Here is a 20360-nt window from a genome sequence, read left to right on the forward strand (position 1 = left end):
TTCTGACTTTGTAAAAATCTAAAACCTAATAATCTTATTGAGATGATTAGCCAGCAATAATTTTAGGAATAATTCGTATGAGACTAATTTGATAGAAATCTTTGACAAGTTTATAAATTTTCAAGGCAAAGAAAATATATCTCTTCTGTCTTCACTTCAAAAAATTATTTGTTGTAGTCACACAGGAGTTGAGCTGAGCTAAAAGATAAGGAGAACACAAGGTTGCTAACCAAAGCCCAAATCAAGGAGTTAGTCAGAATAGAAGAGATAAAAGGGCTGATAAGCAAGGATGTAGCAAATGAAGAAAATGTAAGAATTTTTAATATTAAATTTATTATTTATTTATTACTAATACAGCAAAGAATATTCAAATAGAAAAAAGTTTTTTGATATGAAATGAACAAAGGAAGAATTTAGGTTGCATATGTGTTTGTGTGTTATTGTAAGGGAATAAAAAACAAACAGGATGGAGGTTACAAGAGAAATTCTTATAAAGATTATAGGACTGTTGGATTTTAACTGGTGACTTTAGCATTGCATTTACAAACACATGTATCCTTCCAGATACAAGCAATAGCTTGCACATATAGATAACTAGAAAACTCTAGTTTTCTATGAAGATTCTATGAAGATTTCTATGAAGATTCTCTCCCCCCACCCATTACTTTTTTTTTTCTTTTTTTTTTTTTTTTTTTTTCTATACATGAACTCATTTTCATTTGTTTTAGAACATTTAGTTGACCATGCAGGTAATCCTGATGCTGTCATTAACCTCACATGGGTTAGTTTTAGACAAAATTCACAGCTGGAACAACAAGGAACTCTCAAGGATGAGTATAGCTTTACTTGAAATCCTCATTCGAAAATTTATTGAAAAAAAAAATCAATACTGACTGTTGGCACAGACAAATATCATTAGGAACAGTTCTGTTCCTTTATTCTGGGAGATAGCCAAAGTCTTAGGGGAGCTGTTATCTCATGCCTCTGGAAAACGGTCAAGACTCTGTTAGAACATAAGGATAAAAGAACTTGAGGCTAGGCTCCAAAATAACTTTACAGCACTTGATGTTAAGTTCAAATTTTGTTCTAATTGACAGTCATTTCTGCCCCACCCCCACCCCACCCCCTTTTTTTTTTTTTTCCTGGGATCACTTCTTTCTTTTAACAAATTAGATTAAGATTTAAGATAGAAAAATACTGCCTTATTTAAGTTATATATGAAAAGCTGTACAGTTATGGCTCTATAATTCTATACGGAAATCATTTAAAGTTCTAGATTTGTGAAGGAGTGCTTGCATAAGAAACCTATCTGGTTGAAGGAATGTATTTAGTGTGCCAGTCCAAACTGAAAAAAAGATATATATTTATTCTGGTTTGGAGCTGTACTACTGATAACTGGTCTGGCTGATCACTTTTGTTCCAGCGTTTCGCTACAACTCCTCTTGCATTTTTACAGCAACTTCACTACAAATAATGATTTCATAAAATATTAATTCATTTGAAAGTAAAGACCTGAAAGACCCCAATTTTCTATCATAAATCCAATAAATACAACTGAAAATTTGGGTCTCTCACTCATTTTTTCCTGAATTAAATAAAATCATTTAAGTTACACCTCAGTTATCCTAATGCCTCTTATGTAAGAGACAATGTATGCCAATGTAAGAGAGAGAGTTTCATCTCAGTTAAAAAAAAAAAAAAGGAGGTTTGAGGTTTGATTATTTCTCTCTATGTAAAAGAGAAAAAGATTTTGTAAATAGCTTTTGAAATAGTTGAGTAGAAACTGTTCATTTGAATATATATTTGATACAGGCATTCACTTCCTTCCTGGTATTCGGTTTTGGTATTATTCTCAAGAAATTGCTGCAACATATTTTTCTCCGGCAATTTTATTTTTAAAAGGTGAGTAAAGGTGAGGAAGAAAAGGAAATTATTTGTCTTAATTCATTGCCATTGATATCCAGTGTTTACCTAAAGAGGACTTTCACTTTTCAGATTCCATTAGCAAACTTCTAGAGAAATATTTTACTGCTGTTTTAACTAAAGGGGCACCGGTGCCTGGATTTTTCCTAGACAAGCTTATTTTTTCAGCTCTAAGAAATCTCTGTCTGACTGACTCTGTTCCACGTATATTTTCAGATTTTCATTTCTCCAGTTTCTAAAACAAAATCAAATTGTACTCATAGTGATGATTCTATTTTTTTTTCCTCTTAACAGATCCTTAAAAAGTTCTGTTTGCTAGGAATCTCTATAGAAGATATCTTACCAAAAAGCATATCTTTTAAACTTTTTAGTAAAACATCTATCGATGTATGTGTCTAATAAATAGGAAGAATTTTAAATGGAGACGTTTTCTCTCTGGTGGACTTTTAATATTAAGGATGAGATTCAACTCTTGTTATGGACACCCCACTTAAGCCAAAGTGATCTAGTGAACTATTTGACTGTCTAAAGGTATGTGTCTACTATAAATTGAACTGAATAGCTCTCCAAAGTCCATTGTCTGTTAATGACTAGATCTCCAAGGTCTCATTTGCTCTAAGGCAGCTGTATTATGCCAACTTAGTTTTCCTAAGTTATTCTGCTGAACTTACAGCTACCAGTAAAGAAGGACTTTGATTTCATGTAAATCTCATTTGTGTTTTAGTTACTCAGACACAGTTTGGTATCCTGAGAGCTACATATTTTAACCATATTAGCACATAAAAATACTATTATTGTCTTACACAGTAGGCAAAAGTCTACTTCAGCCAATGTGCTGCCTCTCATAGTGAATCTAATAGCAGGTGCTTAGGCCGGATATTATAATAAGATAATTAACACTTCCTTAGGAGTATCTTCCCTAGAAATTTTAGCTTGGGGTCATCTTGAGCCAAGATCTGTGTTTTGTTTTTAATCATTCCTTGATTTTTTTTTCTTCTGTGTTTTTTTTTTTTTTTGAGTACTTATAATCTTTCAGCATCCACAAAGTCCCGATGTAAGGAATTCCAAACCTGGAAAAAATAAACGTCATTCAAGAAATGCAACATTGCTTGATCTTTCCATTTGCATGTCCCTGGAAAAGCCAATGTACAAATTATGCTACAGTTATTATTTTTCCATGTCACTGCTGGCTTCATAGACCTAAGCTATGTTTTCTTTGAAGTATGCCATTTTCCAACTGAAAAGTCATTCTTAATAAATAAAATTTTCCTTACCTTTGCTAGCAGTTATCTACAGCTTTTGTGGTTCTACTTTATCTGATGATTCTGGAACTCGAAGAACTCTCTCACTTCTGTGATTTACCCATGCAAATAATTTGAACTGCATCTATTTTCCTGTTGTGTGCTGAATACAAACTGTGATAGCTTTGGAGATATTGAATAAAGAGATAATTACAAGTCCTGTAATTATGTCATAAATTGTCATAAAAAATACAGAAGTAGTCATAAAAAATACAAAAAATATATCAGTCCATCTGTCTATATCAATCTTGTTGCAGGGCGTACTCAGATACATTTGAAACAAATCATAGTAAAACTTTAATTTGATCATTCTAAATTTTCCACTTCTAGTACTGCACAGAGAAACAGCTTAACTGGTAAGATTTCTGAGCTATAAGAAAGAGTTTGGACTAGACCACCAAGTTCATCTTGAAATTGTACTCCCCTTTCCTGGTAGGTGAGAAAAGCTAGGAGTTTAAAAAAAAAAAACTGTTCTTAACACATGAGTAGAGCCAACTCTTAGCAATCTAGAGTCACAGCGGGACAGGGTAGTTTTAACAAAGGAAAGATGTAGCTAATACAATGTTTATTTAAATTAATCTGTAGAAACATATTTAATACATCTTTTTTGAATTGGTAAATCTCGTGAATTGGTTTCTTTAGAAATTTGACATAGCTTGGTATAGGCAGTATGGGCTTTCTGTAGACTTTTCTCCAGACTGTGGTGTTAGGGAAGAAATGTGGTCTGTATTATTGTGCAGGCTGCTAATGTACTTACGCATGATCAAGAATTGACTGCCTTTATGTAGAGTAAGTATCTTTATGATGATGGCTAGAACAGGGTGAGTTGGGGGACGGATGGGATTTGCTGCAATTTCACATTATGTTCCAAATATTTCGCCTATAACGATGTGTTGTATCCTGTTATTGTTTTATATGCTCATTAAATATTTTGTTATATCCTGTAACAGGCAAAGTATCTGTGAAACAGCAAAACAAGCCATTTTTTTTCACCCTTAAATGCCTTCAGATGAATATTACCTCAAAGTGTTTACTTTTTTTTTTTTTTTTTTTTTTTTTTCCTGTTGGGGACTCAGGTACAAGCTATACTTCCTTGTGGCAGCTGCATCCCCACAAAAGAGCAGGCATTGCTACTATCCTTTGACTTAGCTCTGAGGATCCCATTGGGCTTTTAATGTATAAATGATTAAAGCAATAAAAAATGATTGCAACATTTAAAGCAATAACGTTGGCCCAGATGCAGTCTCCAGTTCAGTGAATTCCTAAACTGCTGGAAGATGTGAAGGTATAACCATGGGGACAGTCATTCTAGACCTACCACTTTCTTGGACTCTTTCTCCTCTTTCTCTAAGCACATATGCCATTACCCCTATTTGATTCCTGGAAGAAAAGCCTTCACTGTAACAAAAGTATTCCCAAAACTCTGGGAGGAAGACAGGACTAATAAGAAAAAGTCTCCGAGAGTCATACTTGCATGGCTGACTGACAAATGCAGAACCAGGTGAGGCTGGAGGAAGCACAATGAAATGCTTCTTACCTTGGCAGATTTATCCCTCTCACATTTTGGTTTGAGCTTCCCGCACCTATAGGATTTTTTGACAGAGAAACTAACAGTGTCATATTCCTGCTCCTCCACCTGGTCAATCAGAGCTGCTTCCAAGTTATACCTCTGCCCCCAGATTCTTCTGTCAGAGGAAGACACCCCTGTGACCTTTTTTTTTTTTTTTTTAAATACTCTTTTCAGGTTTAATTCAGCCTCTGACTTGTTAAGAAATTATTCCTCCTTTCTATTCTGCCGTGGGTAGCTTTTATTATCTGTTCAATTTGACTAAAAGCACAGCAAAGCCAGAATCCTTTCCTCATTTCTATTGGTAAATGGAATTGATAAAGATTGTGACAATTAATTAAATAATGATAATTGACAGAGCATAAATATATTAATATCTCAGGGTTTTGACAATAGCTTGCAAATGCAAGAGTCTTGTTCCATGCAAAAGTCTGTCTGTCTGGATCCTTTTTGACCATTGTAGTCTCTAAAGCATGAACAGTTTTCAGATTTGATCAACTGTTCTCAAGATTTTTCTGAGACCAGTGAAGGTCCTGAAAGGTCAAGCTGTTTCAAGCTGAAATATTTAAGCCCAAATCCAAGCATATAAGCAAGTACCTTTGTCTACGTAAGAGAGTCCTATTCAGTCTCTGGATGAAATATTTTCCACATGGGTCCCTTACTTAAATCAAGTAGAAGGTAGAAGTTCTGAAAGGGAAATGATTCATATTCTTGTCCTCCACAGTAATTAATAATAATAATAATAATAATCATCATCATCATCATCATCATCATCTCTATTTACCAGTCTCTGGAATATAATTCAGGTGCATATCGATCATCTATACTGACAGCAGATATCTTTGCCATGACAAGAACTTTTCAGTGGATGATACAGAGTGGATATAGGGAAAACTCAAACCTTTACTGTATGTGTGTTTCTGGTTTGGATGTATGCTTTCAAAAGCAGCAGAAAAAAAAAAAAAAAAAAGAAAAAAAAGAAAAAAAAAAAAAGAACTGATTCAGAACAGAAACTAAGAGTGAGTAGACTGAGTCATCAATATTTTTAAAAGAGCTTTTCCCTGCGTTTACAATTGTTTCCAACGTTTCTCATGGCCTGGTAGAGACACAATGGCAACCTGTCTTTGTAACAGCACACATAAAAATTTCTAAAGACTGAATGAAACAAAATATACCAAGTAATAAGGATAAATATAGGTTCTTATCCTATTTATAGATTCAGGTTACTGAATCTGTCATTTATGAAATTCCATAGATATTGTACTGTGTGCATGGTTGATCCTGGATTACTCATTTATTGTGCACTAATTTTTATTAAAGAGATCATTGATTGAATAAATTACCTTACATAGAGTTATTCAACTCTTAAATAAGCTAGGAATTACAGGGGAGGAAGAAGATAACCTACAATCAAGTGAGGAAGTGATGGACCAGGTTGGCAACTAAAGGGTACAGCTGATTTGTATAGGAGACACCCTGAAAACAACAAAATAGGGCAGAAGTCCCTTTCCCACTGTACATGGATAAAGTGCCTAAAGGAAAGGATTATGAGGTAAGTTCTCATACCTTTTGTGGGAAAAGGACAGGATGAGTGGGTGTCTCTCTAAAGTGTCTGTATGCTAATGTATGCAGCATAGGGGAGAAGAGGAGGAATTAGATATCTGCGTGCAAGGCTATCATCTCATGAGGATCACAGAGACATGGTGGGGTAGCTCACACAGCTGGAGTCCTGTAAAGATAGATGCTCTTCATGTTTACAGGCTCTTTAGGAAGGACAAGCTGGGAGGGTGAAGAGGGAGATTTGCCTTTGAGATAGCAGAAGGGATGCATGGAGCTCTACCTGGGAATGAGAGAGGAGACAGTCTGGGATTCTTCCATCAGGATTACAGCACAGACCAACATTGTCAGTACCTGGTTCTAGCCACTTGATCAGGAGAAATTAGATGAGGCCTTCTTCCAGCAGAATAAAGAAGCCTCATGTTTGCAGGCCCTGGTCCTTATGGGGCACTTCAACCACCTGAGTAGCTGCTAAAGGGACAACATAATAGGATGCAAGCAATCTAGAATGTTTCTATAGTGCACTGCCAACACAAGAGACTGATGAACTGATGAGAGACTACTTACAAACAACAAAGAACAGGTCAGGGATGTGAAAACTAGGAAAGCTGCAGTGATCATAAAATGGTGGAGTTCAGGATCTTTGGAGGAATGAGCAGGGCAAAAATCAGGATTAAAAACCCAGATTTGAAAAGAGCAGACTTTGGCCTTTTCAGGGAAATATTCTCCTATGAAGAAAGGCTGTGAGAGCTGGGATTGTTCAGCCTGAAGTACAGAAGGCTCCAGAGAGACCTCATTGCAGCTTTTCAATACTTAAAGGGGGCTTATAAGAAAGACGGAGAGCCACTTTTTGCTCAGGCATATAATGATAGGAAAAGGGGGAATGGCAGTGAGGCACTGGCACAGGTTGCCCAGAGAAGCTGTGGATGCCCCATCCCTGGAGGTGTTCAAGGCCAGGTTGGACAAAGCCCTGGGCAACTTGATCTAGTGGGATGTGTCCCTGCCCATGGCAGGGGGGTTGGAAATGGATGATCTTTAAGGTCCCTTTTAACCCAAACAAAAATGTGATTCTATGTTTTCCTGGGAATCAGTCCTGAAGAGATGAGGTCAACAAGAGCTGGTTGATTTTCAAGGATCATTTCCTGCAAGCTCAAGAATGGTCCTACCTGATGTGCAGCAAGAACAGAAGGCATATACTCCACTACTTCAAGGTTCCTTTAGGTTAGGGAGAATATTTACTCAGGCACATTTAGACATAATTAATTGCTCTCAATATTAATACATATAAAAGTTATTCAATTTCCTTAGTTTTTACGACACTTTTGAACAGTGATGCCACAAATATTAGCTTTTTTTTTTTTTTTTTTTTTTTATGAAAAGATTTTACACCTGGCTTCTTTCCCCTCTGATATACAAAAGAAGAAAATCCCCACTTTTTCTTCCTTCATGCTGCTTTTCACTCTTGTGGTCAGCCATCAGCCTTATACATTTACAGTTCTTGCAGTTCTTGCCCTATAAGTGTTCATGGGACCAGTTTTAAAATTATGTACACAGTTTGACTCAACTGAGTTGAATGTGTTTGAATCCTAAATATAACATTAACAATGTTTCCCAAAATTCTGTAAATTTTACTTCCTCAGGAGAGAAGGGAATTTTAAAGAAGTATGAGCATAAGCTGCCTAGGAGTTATGCTATTTTACAGAACAAAGCAGATCCTGGACCCCAGGAGTGCAAAGGTGATTAAACAATTCTCTGTGTGCTTCATGTGGGTTGTGACTGGTAATTTGGGTTTCATGTTATGCTTTATGTGATCCCACTGTGCTAACTGATGGAGTCCTCCTCACCCCTACTTCCTCCACTACTACACTTTGCCAGCCAGGTTTGTATTCTTGCTGCTGCCATGCTTCAGTTCAGGGATTATAGAACCAAGGGGTGAAGCAAACACTTTGCTGAATCTAATGGAAAATGGTCCTTCTGGTGTTCACAACACCTCAAACTCACCGCGCATCCAAATCCATGCCAACCCAAGGGAAAAGGCAGGACTGCATGACCAATGCAAATGGCAGGCAACAGGAAACCTTTATTTATTTATTTATTTATTTTGGCATCAGTCTGTCTTAGACCAAATTAAGAATAGCAAGTTATGATAATTAGATCTTCTTCCTGACTGTATGTCCTGAGTTCCTATATGTCTTGAGGTCTGCTCATGCCCCAGCAAAGCCAGAGGAAGTTTTATCATTTACTTTGGAAATAACATATATTACAATAAGAAGTGTTCTAGGACAAAGGGAACATTTTTACTGTTTGTACAACACTGAACGTTGCAGCATTCCCATCACTACATGTGGAACAGGAAACGACTCAGGCACCAGGGCTGGCAGGAGCAGATATGAGATAGAAGTGAGAACTGTGCAAAACCAGCCAAAAGTCATTCTGCAGTTGCTTTCTTTACATTCATGATGATCTCTCCCTGACATGTTGTGTTGACTTGACCTGTCATTCTATGATAGATGGATCTGACAAGTAGAAATGTCCCCAGGGAATAATATTTTTTGCAAGTGACGCAGTGTCATTTACAGTGTCTTGAAGCAGTTTAAACTTTCCCCGGCCAGTAAAAGAGTCTGTCTGCTGTCGGAGGAGATTACCCTCTTCACTGTGTCTCCTGGACACCTGTGAGCTCTGGATGTAAAACCAATTGCTCCTATCTAAATATTACTATGATATTTGATTTTCTTTATTACTAAATAAAAGCACAGTGTGGAGTCTAAAAGCCAGTGACTACTGCTATTCACTCTATGATGACAGCATTTGTGGGACACACAAGGGGAGGATTGTATTGCATCAATCTGTTCACTAAGGACTATCGGAGAGAGACCTTCTACTTGGGTAGATAATGATTGGACAAGGGGGAATGGTTTTAAACTAAAAGAGGGGAGATTTAGATTAGGTATTAGGAATAAATTCTTTACTCAGAGTGTGGTGAGGCCCTGACACAGATTGCCCAGAGAAGCTGTGGACGCCTCACCCCTGGAAGTGTTCAAGGCCAGGCTGGATGGGGCTTTGGGCAACCTGGTCTGGTGGGAGGTGTCCCTGCCCATGGCGGGGGGCTGGAACTCGATGGGCTTTAAGGTCCCTTCCAGTCCAAGCTGTTTTATGATTTTATGATTCTATGAGTATAAAAAAATCAATTGCCCATACTGTCAGTCTTTAAGTAGCAGGTAAATAAACATCATGCCCCATGTCTGATTTGGTCTTCAACATGTTTAGGAATAGCTTTTTGCTCTCACTGAAGGGAAAAGGAGAATCTCTAGAAGTGGAAATAGATTAATCAGAATCTTCTTGACCTTCTCTTCTTTCCCCTCTCCCTCTGCCGTCGTTGTAGCCAAGGACATTAGTCTTTCTGGAATATTCTGGGGAGAAGAGAAAGTCTTACATACCAGATACTGAACTGGGTCACATGCAATTTATATCAAGTTTACAACACAGCTAAAGGCACCCTGAATTTTCTGTACCTAAAGTTTCTATTTCTAAATAAGAAGTAGGAGAATGATCTCTATAATTGTGTTTTTTTTTCTTTTTTTCTTTTTTAATTAAATAATTAGCTGACATTTGATGCAACAAGGATTTATTTTATTTTATTTTATTTTATTTATTTTATTTTATTTTATTTTATTTTAATTATTTTTCCCCAGTCTATAAATGTCCTTGTATTTCAGGGGATTCAGTTTCTGCTTCATAGAATCATAGAACCATAGAATCATAGAACCATAGAATGAAGCTTTACTGAAAGACACAGAAATGAGTAACAGAATTTGGACACAGCTTTCTTGTAGAAAATCCTAATTTAATATTTATATTTAGAAATTTTTACTTTTCAAATAAAAATAGATTCTTGGGAGGAAAGAATGACAAGTTTAGGTGGACTAATAGACTGATTTGAAAGCCAAAGAAATATGTGATAAAAGTAGTTTTTGGAGGAAAACAATTAGTTTCCTATTAAAATAAAAGTGTTTTTAATGGGAATAGTCAGTCATCTCTAATTAGAAGCAATTGAAGTTAACAGTTGCTTCAGTTCAGTGTTTTTACATGTGATGCTGGTGGGGATAAAGCTATTATTTAACATTTTAAACTGCATTTTAAGGGCCTCATATTGATAAGCCATGCTGTTGAGAAGCATTGTTATGGTATTGAAGCTTACTTAAGGCATTCATGCTGTTCTTTTGTCCTCATGTGCCATTGCTGGTAGCTGTTTCAGCTTTGCCTGTGTTTCAGATCCACTGCTGAACAAAGATACTCAAGACAGGCAAGGAACCATAATCATAATTGATGAGACTGTGCTGCAGTATGTAAAGCTATGGAGTCCTACACAATATGCTTGAATATGATGGAAGACAGATAAGCAAACAGAGTTAATTAAGGGTCTTTTTCTCTCTATAAGGATCAGAAATTATTATTATGAGAAGATTTTTGAAATGAGAAGTTACTTTCTGTTATCTGCATTTTCTGTAGCTATAGGAAGAGTTTCTTTATACCTCTGTTTAGCATGTCATCACCTTGCCTTAGCGTAATAGAAGCTTAACTCTTTAAATATGGAAACAGAAATTCAGTTCAAGTGAAACATGGATATGCTCACAAAAGCTAGTACCACACTGAGTCTCTCTGGGTGATTACTCAAGTGACAAACAACAGTGGGAAAAGGAGAGAAGGATTCATATTCTGAAGACTTTTTTTTTTTTTCCTTTTCTTTAAGGGAAAAAAAAAAAAAAAAAAAGCAGATGAGAAAGATCATAACATGAAAAATAGTGCCTCCAAAGCAAAGTATAGAAAAACAAGATCTAGAAAACAGTTCTTTTTTTTCTTTTTTTTTTTTTTTTTTTTTCGCTTGTGTCTACCACCTATGAAACAGAGGAAAATGACAGTTTTGAAAATTAAAGCTTACTCTTCAGGATTCTTTACTCTTCAGTAATTTTCAAATGGGAACTCTTTATATAGCAGGACTTTCTTTCATAATTGTGAAGTGATTTCATAGAACAAAGAGAGATAGAGCAGCTGGGGAAACCTGGAGCAAAACAATACCAGCAGTCCATCAAAGTGTTTCTCTCTGTAGTAGAAATGATCACTTCAAAGTCAGTTCCTATTTTCCTAGTCTCCCCTGAGTTTGCTGATGTTGGGCTGATACCCCTCTAACAGACAGCCAGATTTTAGTGGTCAGCCCATTTTGTGTCACTATAGCAAAGGGATGAGACTGGGACTGGGAACTGAAGATCCAATCTTGTGTAACTCATTTTTCTTTGAGAGACACTAAGTGCTTTGACCTCACTGGGTAATGTCTCACATCCCTGTTAAGATATGCAAGAAACCACTCTTGCCTCCCTTCCTGGTGGTGAATACGGCTCCAAGGTGAAGGAAGGGGAACCCCCCACACTGTATCTGCTACAGAGCTGCAGGAGCCCTAGCTCCAGTAAGCCATTGACACCTCAGAAGGTGAGAGAGGGAGAGCTGTTGTATCTTAAAAAGATCATTCTCCATTCCAAAATTGCACAAAATATGTCTCTCCATCATAATTTGTCCCCTATTCTGCTCCCAGGAGAATGCATATGAATCTGCATTCCTATTCACCATGGTAAAATGGAGGGGAGTGAATCCCTAGCCTTTCCAGCCAGGGATGGGTATAGGAAGGGAAAAGAGTTATGATTTCAGAGAGGAACATTCACATAAGTTGGGTAAACCACAAGTGGCATGACAATCAGATCTCTCAGTCTTGTGAGTGTACGAGTGGAAAGTACACCAGTTTACCCTGCCAGTGCTGTTGATGCAGGTGCGAACACTGTGAGTGGAGGGTGCCTGGCTGTGTCTTCAAAGAAAGCATCAAAATGTACAGTGATTGATGAATCAAGCTGGATTCACAGGAAGAAACTCTTTCAGCAATGGATCCTTAATGAGTTTGGGGTGGGTTAGGGAGGCTACAAGGAGGCTAAATAGCATGCTCAAGTGGACCTGGCACTAACAGCATTTAGGAATTCTTACTTTTATTCCTAGTTCTGCTATGAGTCTGTTGTGTGTGACCTTGGAGAATTTCTTTTCTCCCTTTTTTGTCCAGCTTGTCTCTTCAGACAGACAAACCTCAGTGAGTTTGTGAAAGCCTCTCACGCAACATGACCTAACCTCTGTTGGTGTCTCTGCCTCCAAAGAGCTAACACTCCTGTCATTGGTAAAAGGCTCAGGTCAGACTGCCTTCTGTTCAAAAGACAAATGTCTGCACCTCACTTAAACAGAGGTCTTGCACTGGCTCTCTGCTGTCTGTATTCCACTGGGAACTCTTCATCCTTCAGAAAGAAAGAAAACAATCCATACATGCCAGAAAGACAAATGCAAAAACAAAGTTCTTCTATTTGCTTGCGTTAAATGCATAGATCTTGAATTGTTTTAGTCCATTTAAACATTACAATACCAAAACCAGTAATCAGCTCTTCTGGATAATTTTAGAAACTGTCTTTTCAAAAGCCAGCAGTATTGTAGTAGTGTGAGAGTAATGAGCAGTGACAAATTATTTGTGCTATTTCCAAGGGAAACTGTTGGCATTAAATTGATGCAGAGTCTTTGTTACTTTATGAATAAGAAGTGCAGTTAATACATTAGACTCCATGTGTCTTCCAACCCTACCCAGAACCTAATTACACTTTATGGAAAGTTAAGTAGGCAGTAAACTAAGTGGTATGGAAAGTGCATACAGTAAAACTCTGCTGGCTGCAAACACTGAACAGTTGTTTTGTCCTTCTACTTTGGAGAACTTCATAATTATACATTTAGTACTACCGAGAGATCCGCTGTGCAATTACACAGCTCGGCAATAATGGCACCAGTTAATACTCAAATACAAGGAGCCACAGGAGATTAAAACAAGCTTAACAACAGTAACATAAAACAAGACAAGAACCTGTAGTAGGTCCAGGTGTCACTCTGGTAAAGAGTTTTATGGAGGTTTGTTCTGAATTGTTCAGTTAAGAGGAAAGTGTTAGAATAACAGTTTTGTCCCAAAATGAACACAGCATCATCCCAAAGCTTCCAGAAAGAATCAGACTGGTTTGGAAGGAACTGTGTCATCTGCTGATGAGGGGGGACGATGTTGGGACTGTTCACCTGCACAGCCCATTTGCTGACTTGTACTGCACTGGGAGGTGGCATGTGGGAGGTGTGGGTAGAGGGACTGGAACAGAAATTGGACTTTTTAAGCCACCTAACTAAATCACCCGGAGAGTTCCTACTTCCAAATTACCTGAGCATCTCACAGCCATTATGAAATCTATTGTCACAGTGTCTTTGTAAAACTCTGGGATCTAGATATTTCACCCAAACCTTAGGCACAAGCAGAAAATCCTGACCTGTGTTAGAGGGAGATACAAGCCCTTCTGAATGAGATTCCCGCTTTTAGGAGAGCTGTGTGAGGAGCAGCTCAAGCTAAACATAGGAACTGGTGAGAAAAGCAGAATGGTTTGTGGAGAACAATAGAGGGAGTCTATATTGGGTCACAAGAAAGCTCTAAATCTGATTGATATTCACAGTTTGTAGGCTGTTATCAAATAGTACACCTGTGTTGACTCTGATCTTTGCAGTAATTTGGATGCTAAGTCCTGTTCATCTACAGCTAGTTATCTTCTTAGGGAGTTTAGCTACTGTCTGCTATGACTACATGAATATTACATGCTCTCAGTAGTGCCTTCCAAGTGTTGAAGAGACACCATCGTTTTACATTTTATAATACAGTGGTCAACTGTGTAAATATTAATTAACAGCTTCCCCAGACTTCTACACTACATCGATAGCCATGTGGTTTACTGATGGTGTTACATCCCAACATCTTTAATCTACCAGGAAAAACCACAGTTACAAAACCTGCAGCAGTTTCCCAGTTCCACCTCTTGCTGAAATTGTGCTGAAGTCCAAACCCACCCAGTTTCCACAGGATGGGAGCCAGACAGAAGAAGGGAACATGGCTCAACATGTCTGGGTTTACTGCATGAACTTAGGAGATGGGACGATTTCCTACGGCTGGATAATTTCCCAAGTCCCAAGAAGCCTTCTTTCCTTTCTCTAGCTCCTTTTCGCAAACTTCCATCTCTGTCTAGCTTCTCATCTCATCTATCATTTTTATTTTTTTTTATGCATATTTGAGTCTGGCAACACATCCTTTCCTTCTGCTCTGTTAGAGCATCCTTTCTTTAAACTCTAGGTATACTTCTTAATTATGTTGGATATAATTTCCTCAGAGTCCAATTAATCACACTGTCCAAACTACCCATGACACCAGAACTGGGCTTTAGCTTTCAGAACTAGACAGCAGTATTTGTGAAAGTATACTTCTAACAGTGAGCAGATTAAATGCAAGCCTGTCTAATGCCTACTACAAGTATTTACCTTTAGTGCTGCTATCAAGAAACCCACCACCCTGTACTTTCTTCATGGGAAGTTTCTTTCAGAATTAGCTTAAATCAAGCCTGGGAAGAGACATGATTCAATCATTCTCCTGCTTAGTTTGAAACTCATTTGTAGACTTCATCCTTTATTACATTTATACATCTTTCAAAGTTCTTTAAGGATCTGGTTTCCTTTACAGGTGGGAGTGGGAACTGCTGTCTCTCAGCAACTGCTTACCAATTCAAATTAAATTGATTTTATTAAAATTGCAACAACACTCTCAGCATACTCAGCTTGTTCATTGTAATAGAACCCTGAAAATACAGAGCCTTTTGTCTAGAAACCTTAATGTATATTGCATGTCTAGGTCAAATCAATTCTTCCAATACCCCTGTGAGAGAGGTGAATAGACATTCTTTCAAGACAGACTCTTTTCCAGGCTTGCATTTAGTTACTCAGATATATTTATAGCCTTGAAAAAAATCCTGAAGCTGGCATTCCTGAGGAATAAATCCCTATGTTAATTTTCCAATGTTAATGTTGTTTCTCGTGTGTTTGGAATTACAGACCTGTGGCAGCAATTGCCAGTTCCAAACTAGGGGCCTGGTAGGTATGTGACCATACTTCAGAGCCTAAGCAAACATATTCTGCCTTTCAGCAGTGCATAAATTGTAGTTTCTTCTTTGGAATTTGCTCAGATTTGGCTGAGATAGGGGAGGCTGGACATGTCATCTGCAAAATACTCTGTAGGTGTATCTCTGCCTAGGTCCAAAACATCACCCCAATGTAAATTCAAAATTAAATCTTTACTTATTCATATATCTTTAGCTGGCAAAGTAGTCTGTGTATTATTACAGTGTTCTATAGTGAGCAAGTGTTGTATAAACCAACTATCAAATGCATACTCATTCAGACAAATGTTTCAAAATTTGTCTTTTCAAATCACTTTTCCACATTAAAGAGGATCTATCTGTTCTCTTCAATGAAAGTTTCACTAGGACTAGTTTTAAGCTGACAATATATATCTTACCTCTTTCTTTCCAGAAATTTAACAGGTCAAATGTGTTATTCCATTTTCAGAGATAACTTAAATATTTAAAAACATATTTTATATGTATTATCATTAAATCAATTCAATATCATTCCCCATTCTCATTCATACCTTCATCTATGCTGTAAAAACTGCAATATTCAGTGCATTCACTTAATTTGACTTGGAAACAACAGTGCTTCTCTCAAACTATGTATCCCCATCAGCAGAAATAGATGGGTATGTTGTTTCAGAAACTGCTGTGCTATGAGACAAATCCAGACATCTAAATAGTGATATAAACAGAATTTAGGTGTCAAAGGCTTCAGTTTGAAAAGACAGGATGCACTAATCTAACTGTTTATATCTGTTCACGCTTGTCTTCATCTTTCCTGTTGGCACTCCTTTGTGAGTTAATTTGGATTAATTGGATTATTATGGATTAGATCAAATATCAAAGAAATCACAACATTCAAATTAAATTTTTTTTGAGTGAAAAATCAGGGAACTCACCGAGGCTACTTTCCAGCACCTGTATTAAGGATTTTTCACACTTTTTACTACTTTACCATTTTATGTAAAATGTGTAAACAGTGCTGGAAATAGGAACTGGAACAGTTTCCTCCTTTCTAGAGGAGGGCTAAAAACTCCCTTTCCTCCTGTCTCCACGTAAGCCGTCCCCCAGGTCTCTACATTGAGAGATGTAGATTTGAAGCTTTCCAGGCTGAGAACTGAACTTCAGGTTTTCAACATGTTCTACCACTAGACGCGGTGGTCATTTACAGAAAGACTAGAAAGGGGGAGGCCTTTCTTCAGGGCCTTTTAAAAAAGGATGTCTTCTGTGTTCATTTTTGAAGTTAGAGATATCGTCAGGAAAGGACTCAGAGCTACAAAGACAGCCTGAACAGAAACGCCTTCTTGTCGTTTCCATTCAGGTGTTGGTTTAAAAATGTATCCATAGTTGATGGCACAACTGTTTTACCATCAGTCTGGAACAGGATGGCATTGGTCACATCTGATGAAAAGATGAGATTTTCCCAGTGGATATTAAATTGACTAATTACCTCTGATATGGTTCAATGAGCTCTGTGAAAGTAAAGCGTCTTTCCTGTGTAGCTGTGTTTCTTAAACTGAAGATGGAAAGTAAACAAAGAGTGGAGAGGAAAAAAAAAAAAAAAGAAAAAAAAAGAGATTAAAAATAGAGCAGACGTATGAATGATATAGGAGGATAATGTTTTGAAACCCAGGTGATTCATTTCATTTAAAAGCACTGACCACAGTCTGAAAGGTTGTAGAAACCATAAGTAGAAACTCCACTAAGGCATTTCAGTGTTTTTTGATAATAGCAATACTTAGACTCAATTGAGAGACCATTACGTGAAACTGACATAGATTTAGTTCACCCTCATGCAAAGAGTAATGCAATGCATACTCAATTTTTCCTCATCATGGGCACAGATCCTCTACCTCCACTTGATCCAGCAAAACACTCTCCAATGGAAACACCTGTGACTGGATTACACCTTTAGCACTGGGTGCTTCAAGACTTCAGAAACTTCATTTTCAATACTTCAGTAGTTCTATACTAACACAAAGTTTTTCTAAGAGTAGGATCTAAAAGGGAGGAGCACAAAAGTCAGTGTAGAGGACCTTCAGAAAAGTAAACAAAAAAATCATAAAAAATCAGGAAATGTATTAGGCCTCAATATCTTATGTTTCTCTGCAGAAGTGTCATTGTTATTCTCTTCTAGTAGAGCAAATGTCGGTTAGGAAAAAAAAGAGATGTCTTAGGTGATCTAAGAAATCTAACAAATAAAGGTTATATAACAAATAAAACAATAGAACCAATAAACTGTAGAAGCAAGAGCTTTTGAAAAGCAAGAGCTTTTTCTTAAGACATGATAATTCTTAACATCAGCTTTTCCTTCATTGCCTGCTTCGGGTACCAATTTTAACATCTCACCGTTATCCCGTTTCTTTGGCTCTTTCCATAACAATTACACAAATGAGTGCTAATTTTGATCTGAAAGAGAAGATAGAGTCTGTGGTAGATATAGGAATAAAGAAGTTAATTAATTTAATGAATTAGCCACATATTTTCTCTGTAGCCTTTCTGTGCCCTAAGCATGCAACAGAGATGCTTGCAGCAACCTTTTAAGTGCTTGAGGAGAAAAACTGCAGAAATTGATTAAAATAAATAAATAAATAAATTTGTCCCTTCTTGTCTTTTGTGAGATAAATTGAAAGCTGAAAGGAAATTAAAATGTGTCAGCCAGCATTTTTTTAAATGAGGAACTCTTAACATATGCCAAAGTAATGCCACAGTCAGGATGAATGTGTCTGTATAGACTGACCTCTTGAGGCTAACATGTACACAGACCTGCAGTAATATTTCACACGGATAACCACGCAGTGGTTACATACGAGTTGTGAATATCTTTGGAAGTAGTGAGTCTGCTGTCAGGAAGATAAAACAACTCATTTGATATTTCAGTTTAAAGGCATGTTTGGGAGGTAATACAGAATTGATAAGGTTTCTTTAAAAAACTTGTTTATGTAGACAGTTGCACATAGGAGTGCGTGAAAAGTATAATAAATAAAAATCATACTTTATACCATACATATGGATTTTCTCTCATTCTGCTCTCCTCTGAGGGAGAATGAAGAGCAGAATAGGAATGGAGATTTAGAGTCTGTATAGGATGTCAGCTGTAGATCACAGAATCACAGAATCGTCTAGGTTGGAAGAGACCTCCAAGATCATCTAGTCCAACCTCTGTCCTAACACTAACAAGACCTCCACTAAACCATATCACTAAGGACTACATCTAAACGTCTTTTAAAGACCTCCAGGGATGGCGACTCAACCACTTCCCTGGGCAGTCCATTCCAATGCCTAACAACCCTTTCAGTAAAGAAGTTCTTCCTAATAGCCAACTTAAACCTCCCCTGGCGCAACTTTAGCCCATTCCCCCTCGTCCTGCCACCAGGCACGTGGGAGAATAGACCAACCCCCACCTCTCTACAGCCTCCTTTAAGGTACCTATAGAGAGTGATGAGGTCTCCCCTGAGCCTCCTCTTCTCCAGGCTAAACAACCCCAGCTCCCTCAGCCGCTCCTCGTAAGACTTGTTCTCCAGACCCCACACCAGCCTCGTTGCCCTTCTCTGGACTCTCTCGAGCACCTCCATGTCCTTCTTGTAGCGAGGGGCCCAAAACTGAACACAGTACTCGAGGTGCAGCCTCACCAGAGCCGAGTACAGGGGGACAATCACTTCCCTAGACCTGCTGGCCACACTGCTTCTTATACAAGCCAGGTGATGATGAGCTAAGATTGACTTCTGGGGCAAATCTTACCTTTTAAATGCCCGTTGAACAAGAAAATTGAGAAATAAAAGCAATGAAACCAGAAGACCCATTAACTCAAATTTCTGTATGTCGCATGATTCACAGCTGAAGCTGGAGTGGGGTGACCAAGCCACAGAGGTAGCTAAGCTGTGGTGGGATCTTCGCTTCCTCATCCCCCCAGCTTCTCAGGTAGGGGAAGAGGCAGGAGATATTTTGCTGACCTCTCCCTGCTACCTTCTTTGCTGAAGGTCCCATTTCACTACTGTATTGGGTTTATATGTCAAGGCTTTTGTAGTGGGGCACTGCAGGGGTGGCCTCTGTGAGGAGAGTCAAGAAGCTGGCCCATGTTAGATAAGGGCCAGTTTCATACAGCTCCAAAGGGACCCAATGCTGGCTAGAGCTGAGCCAATAAGAGATGTTGTTTACACCTCTGTGAAAGCAGATTTAAGAAAGGAAAAACAAACAAACCAACCAACCAAAAACAAAACAAAAAAAAAAATACAAACTGCTGTGCAACAGCAGCTGGGAGAGAAGGTTGAAAACTTAGAGGGAAGCAGCCCTGCAGCCCCCAAGGTGAGTGCAGCAGGAGGGCAGGAGGTGATCCAGGCACGCAGCACAAGTTCCCCTGCGGCCCGTGGAGAGGCCCCTGGTGGAGCAGGCTGACCCCATGCAGCCCATGGGTCCCACACGGAGCAGATCTCCACGCTGCAGCCTGTGGAGGAGCCCCCGGTGGAGCAGGTGGATGTGGCCTGGAGGAGGCTGTGGCCCATGGAGAGCCCGCGCAGGAGCAGGCCCCGGGCCGGAGCTGCAGCCCGTGGAGAGGAGCCCACACAGGATCAGGGGGTCTGGGGGGAGCTGCCGCCCGTGGGGGACCCGTGCTGGAGCAGTTTGCTCCTGATGGTTGGACCCCGTGGTACAGAGCCATGTTGGAGCAGTTCTTGAAGAGCTGCAACCTGTGGGCAGCCCCCGCAGGCTCAGTTCGGGAAGGATGGCATCCCGTGGGAGGGACCCCACGTGGAGCAGGGGCAGAGAGTGACCATGAAGGAGCGGCGGAGACGAAGGGTCAGGGACTGACCGCAGCCCCCATTCCCTGTTCCCCTGTGCCGCTCGGGGGCAGGAGATGGAAGAGAGTGGATGGAAGGAAGGTGTTTGTAGTTTGTTTTTAGTTCTCACTGATCTAGTCTGTAAGTAATAGGCAGTAAATTATATTAATCTCTCTGT

At 38.7% G+C, this 20360-nt stretch overlaps 1 long non-coding RNA gene across 1 annotated transcript; it reads right to left on the reverse strand.

The window, feature by feature from the left end:
• Positions 1 to 859: 859 nt before the first annotated feature.
• LOC121065389 lies at positions 860 to 5475 on the reverse strand. Its single transcript, XR_005817034.1, has 3 exons — positions 5389 to 5475; positions 3198 to 3347; positions 860 to 1003 (listed from the first exon to the last, which is right to left on the reverse strand). It is a non-coding gene; the product is annotated as an uncharacterized LOC121065389 (long non-coding RNA).
• Positions 5476 to 20360: the final 14885 nt, after the last annotated feature.

This window comes from Cygnus olor, chromosome 1 (assembly GCF_009769625.2).
Source record: "Cygnus olor isolate bCygOlo1 chromosome 1, bCygOlo1.pri.v2, whole genome shotgun sequence".
In the NCBI taxonomy this organism is placed as follows: domain Eukaryota; kingdom Metazoa; phylum Chordata; class Aves; order Anseriformes; family Anatidae; genus Cygnus; species Cygnus olor.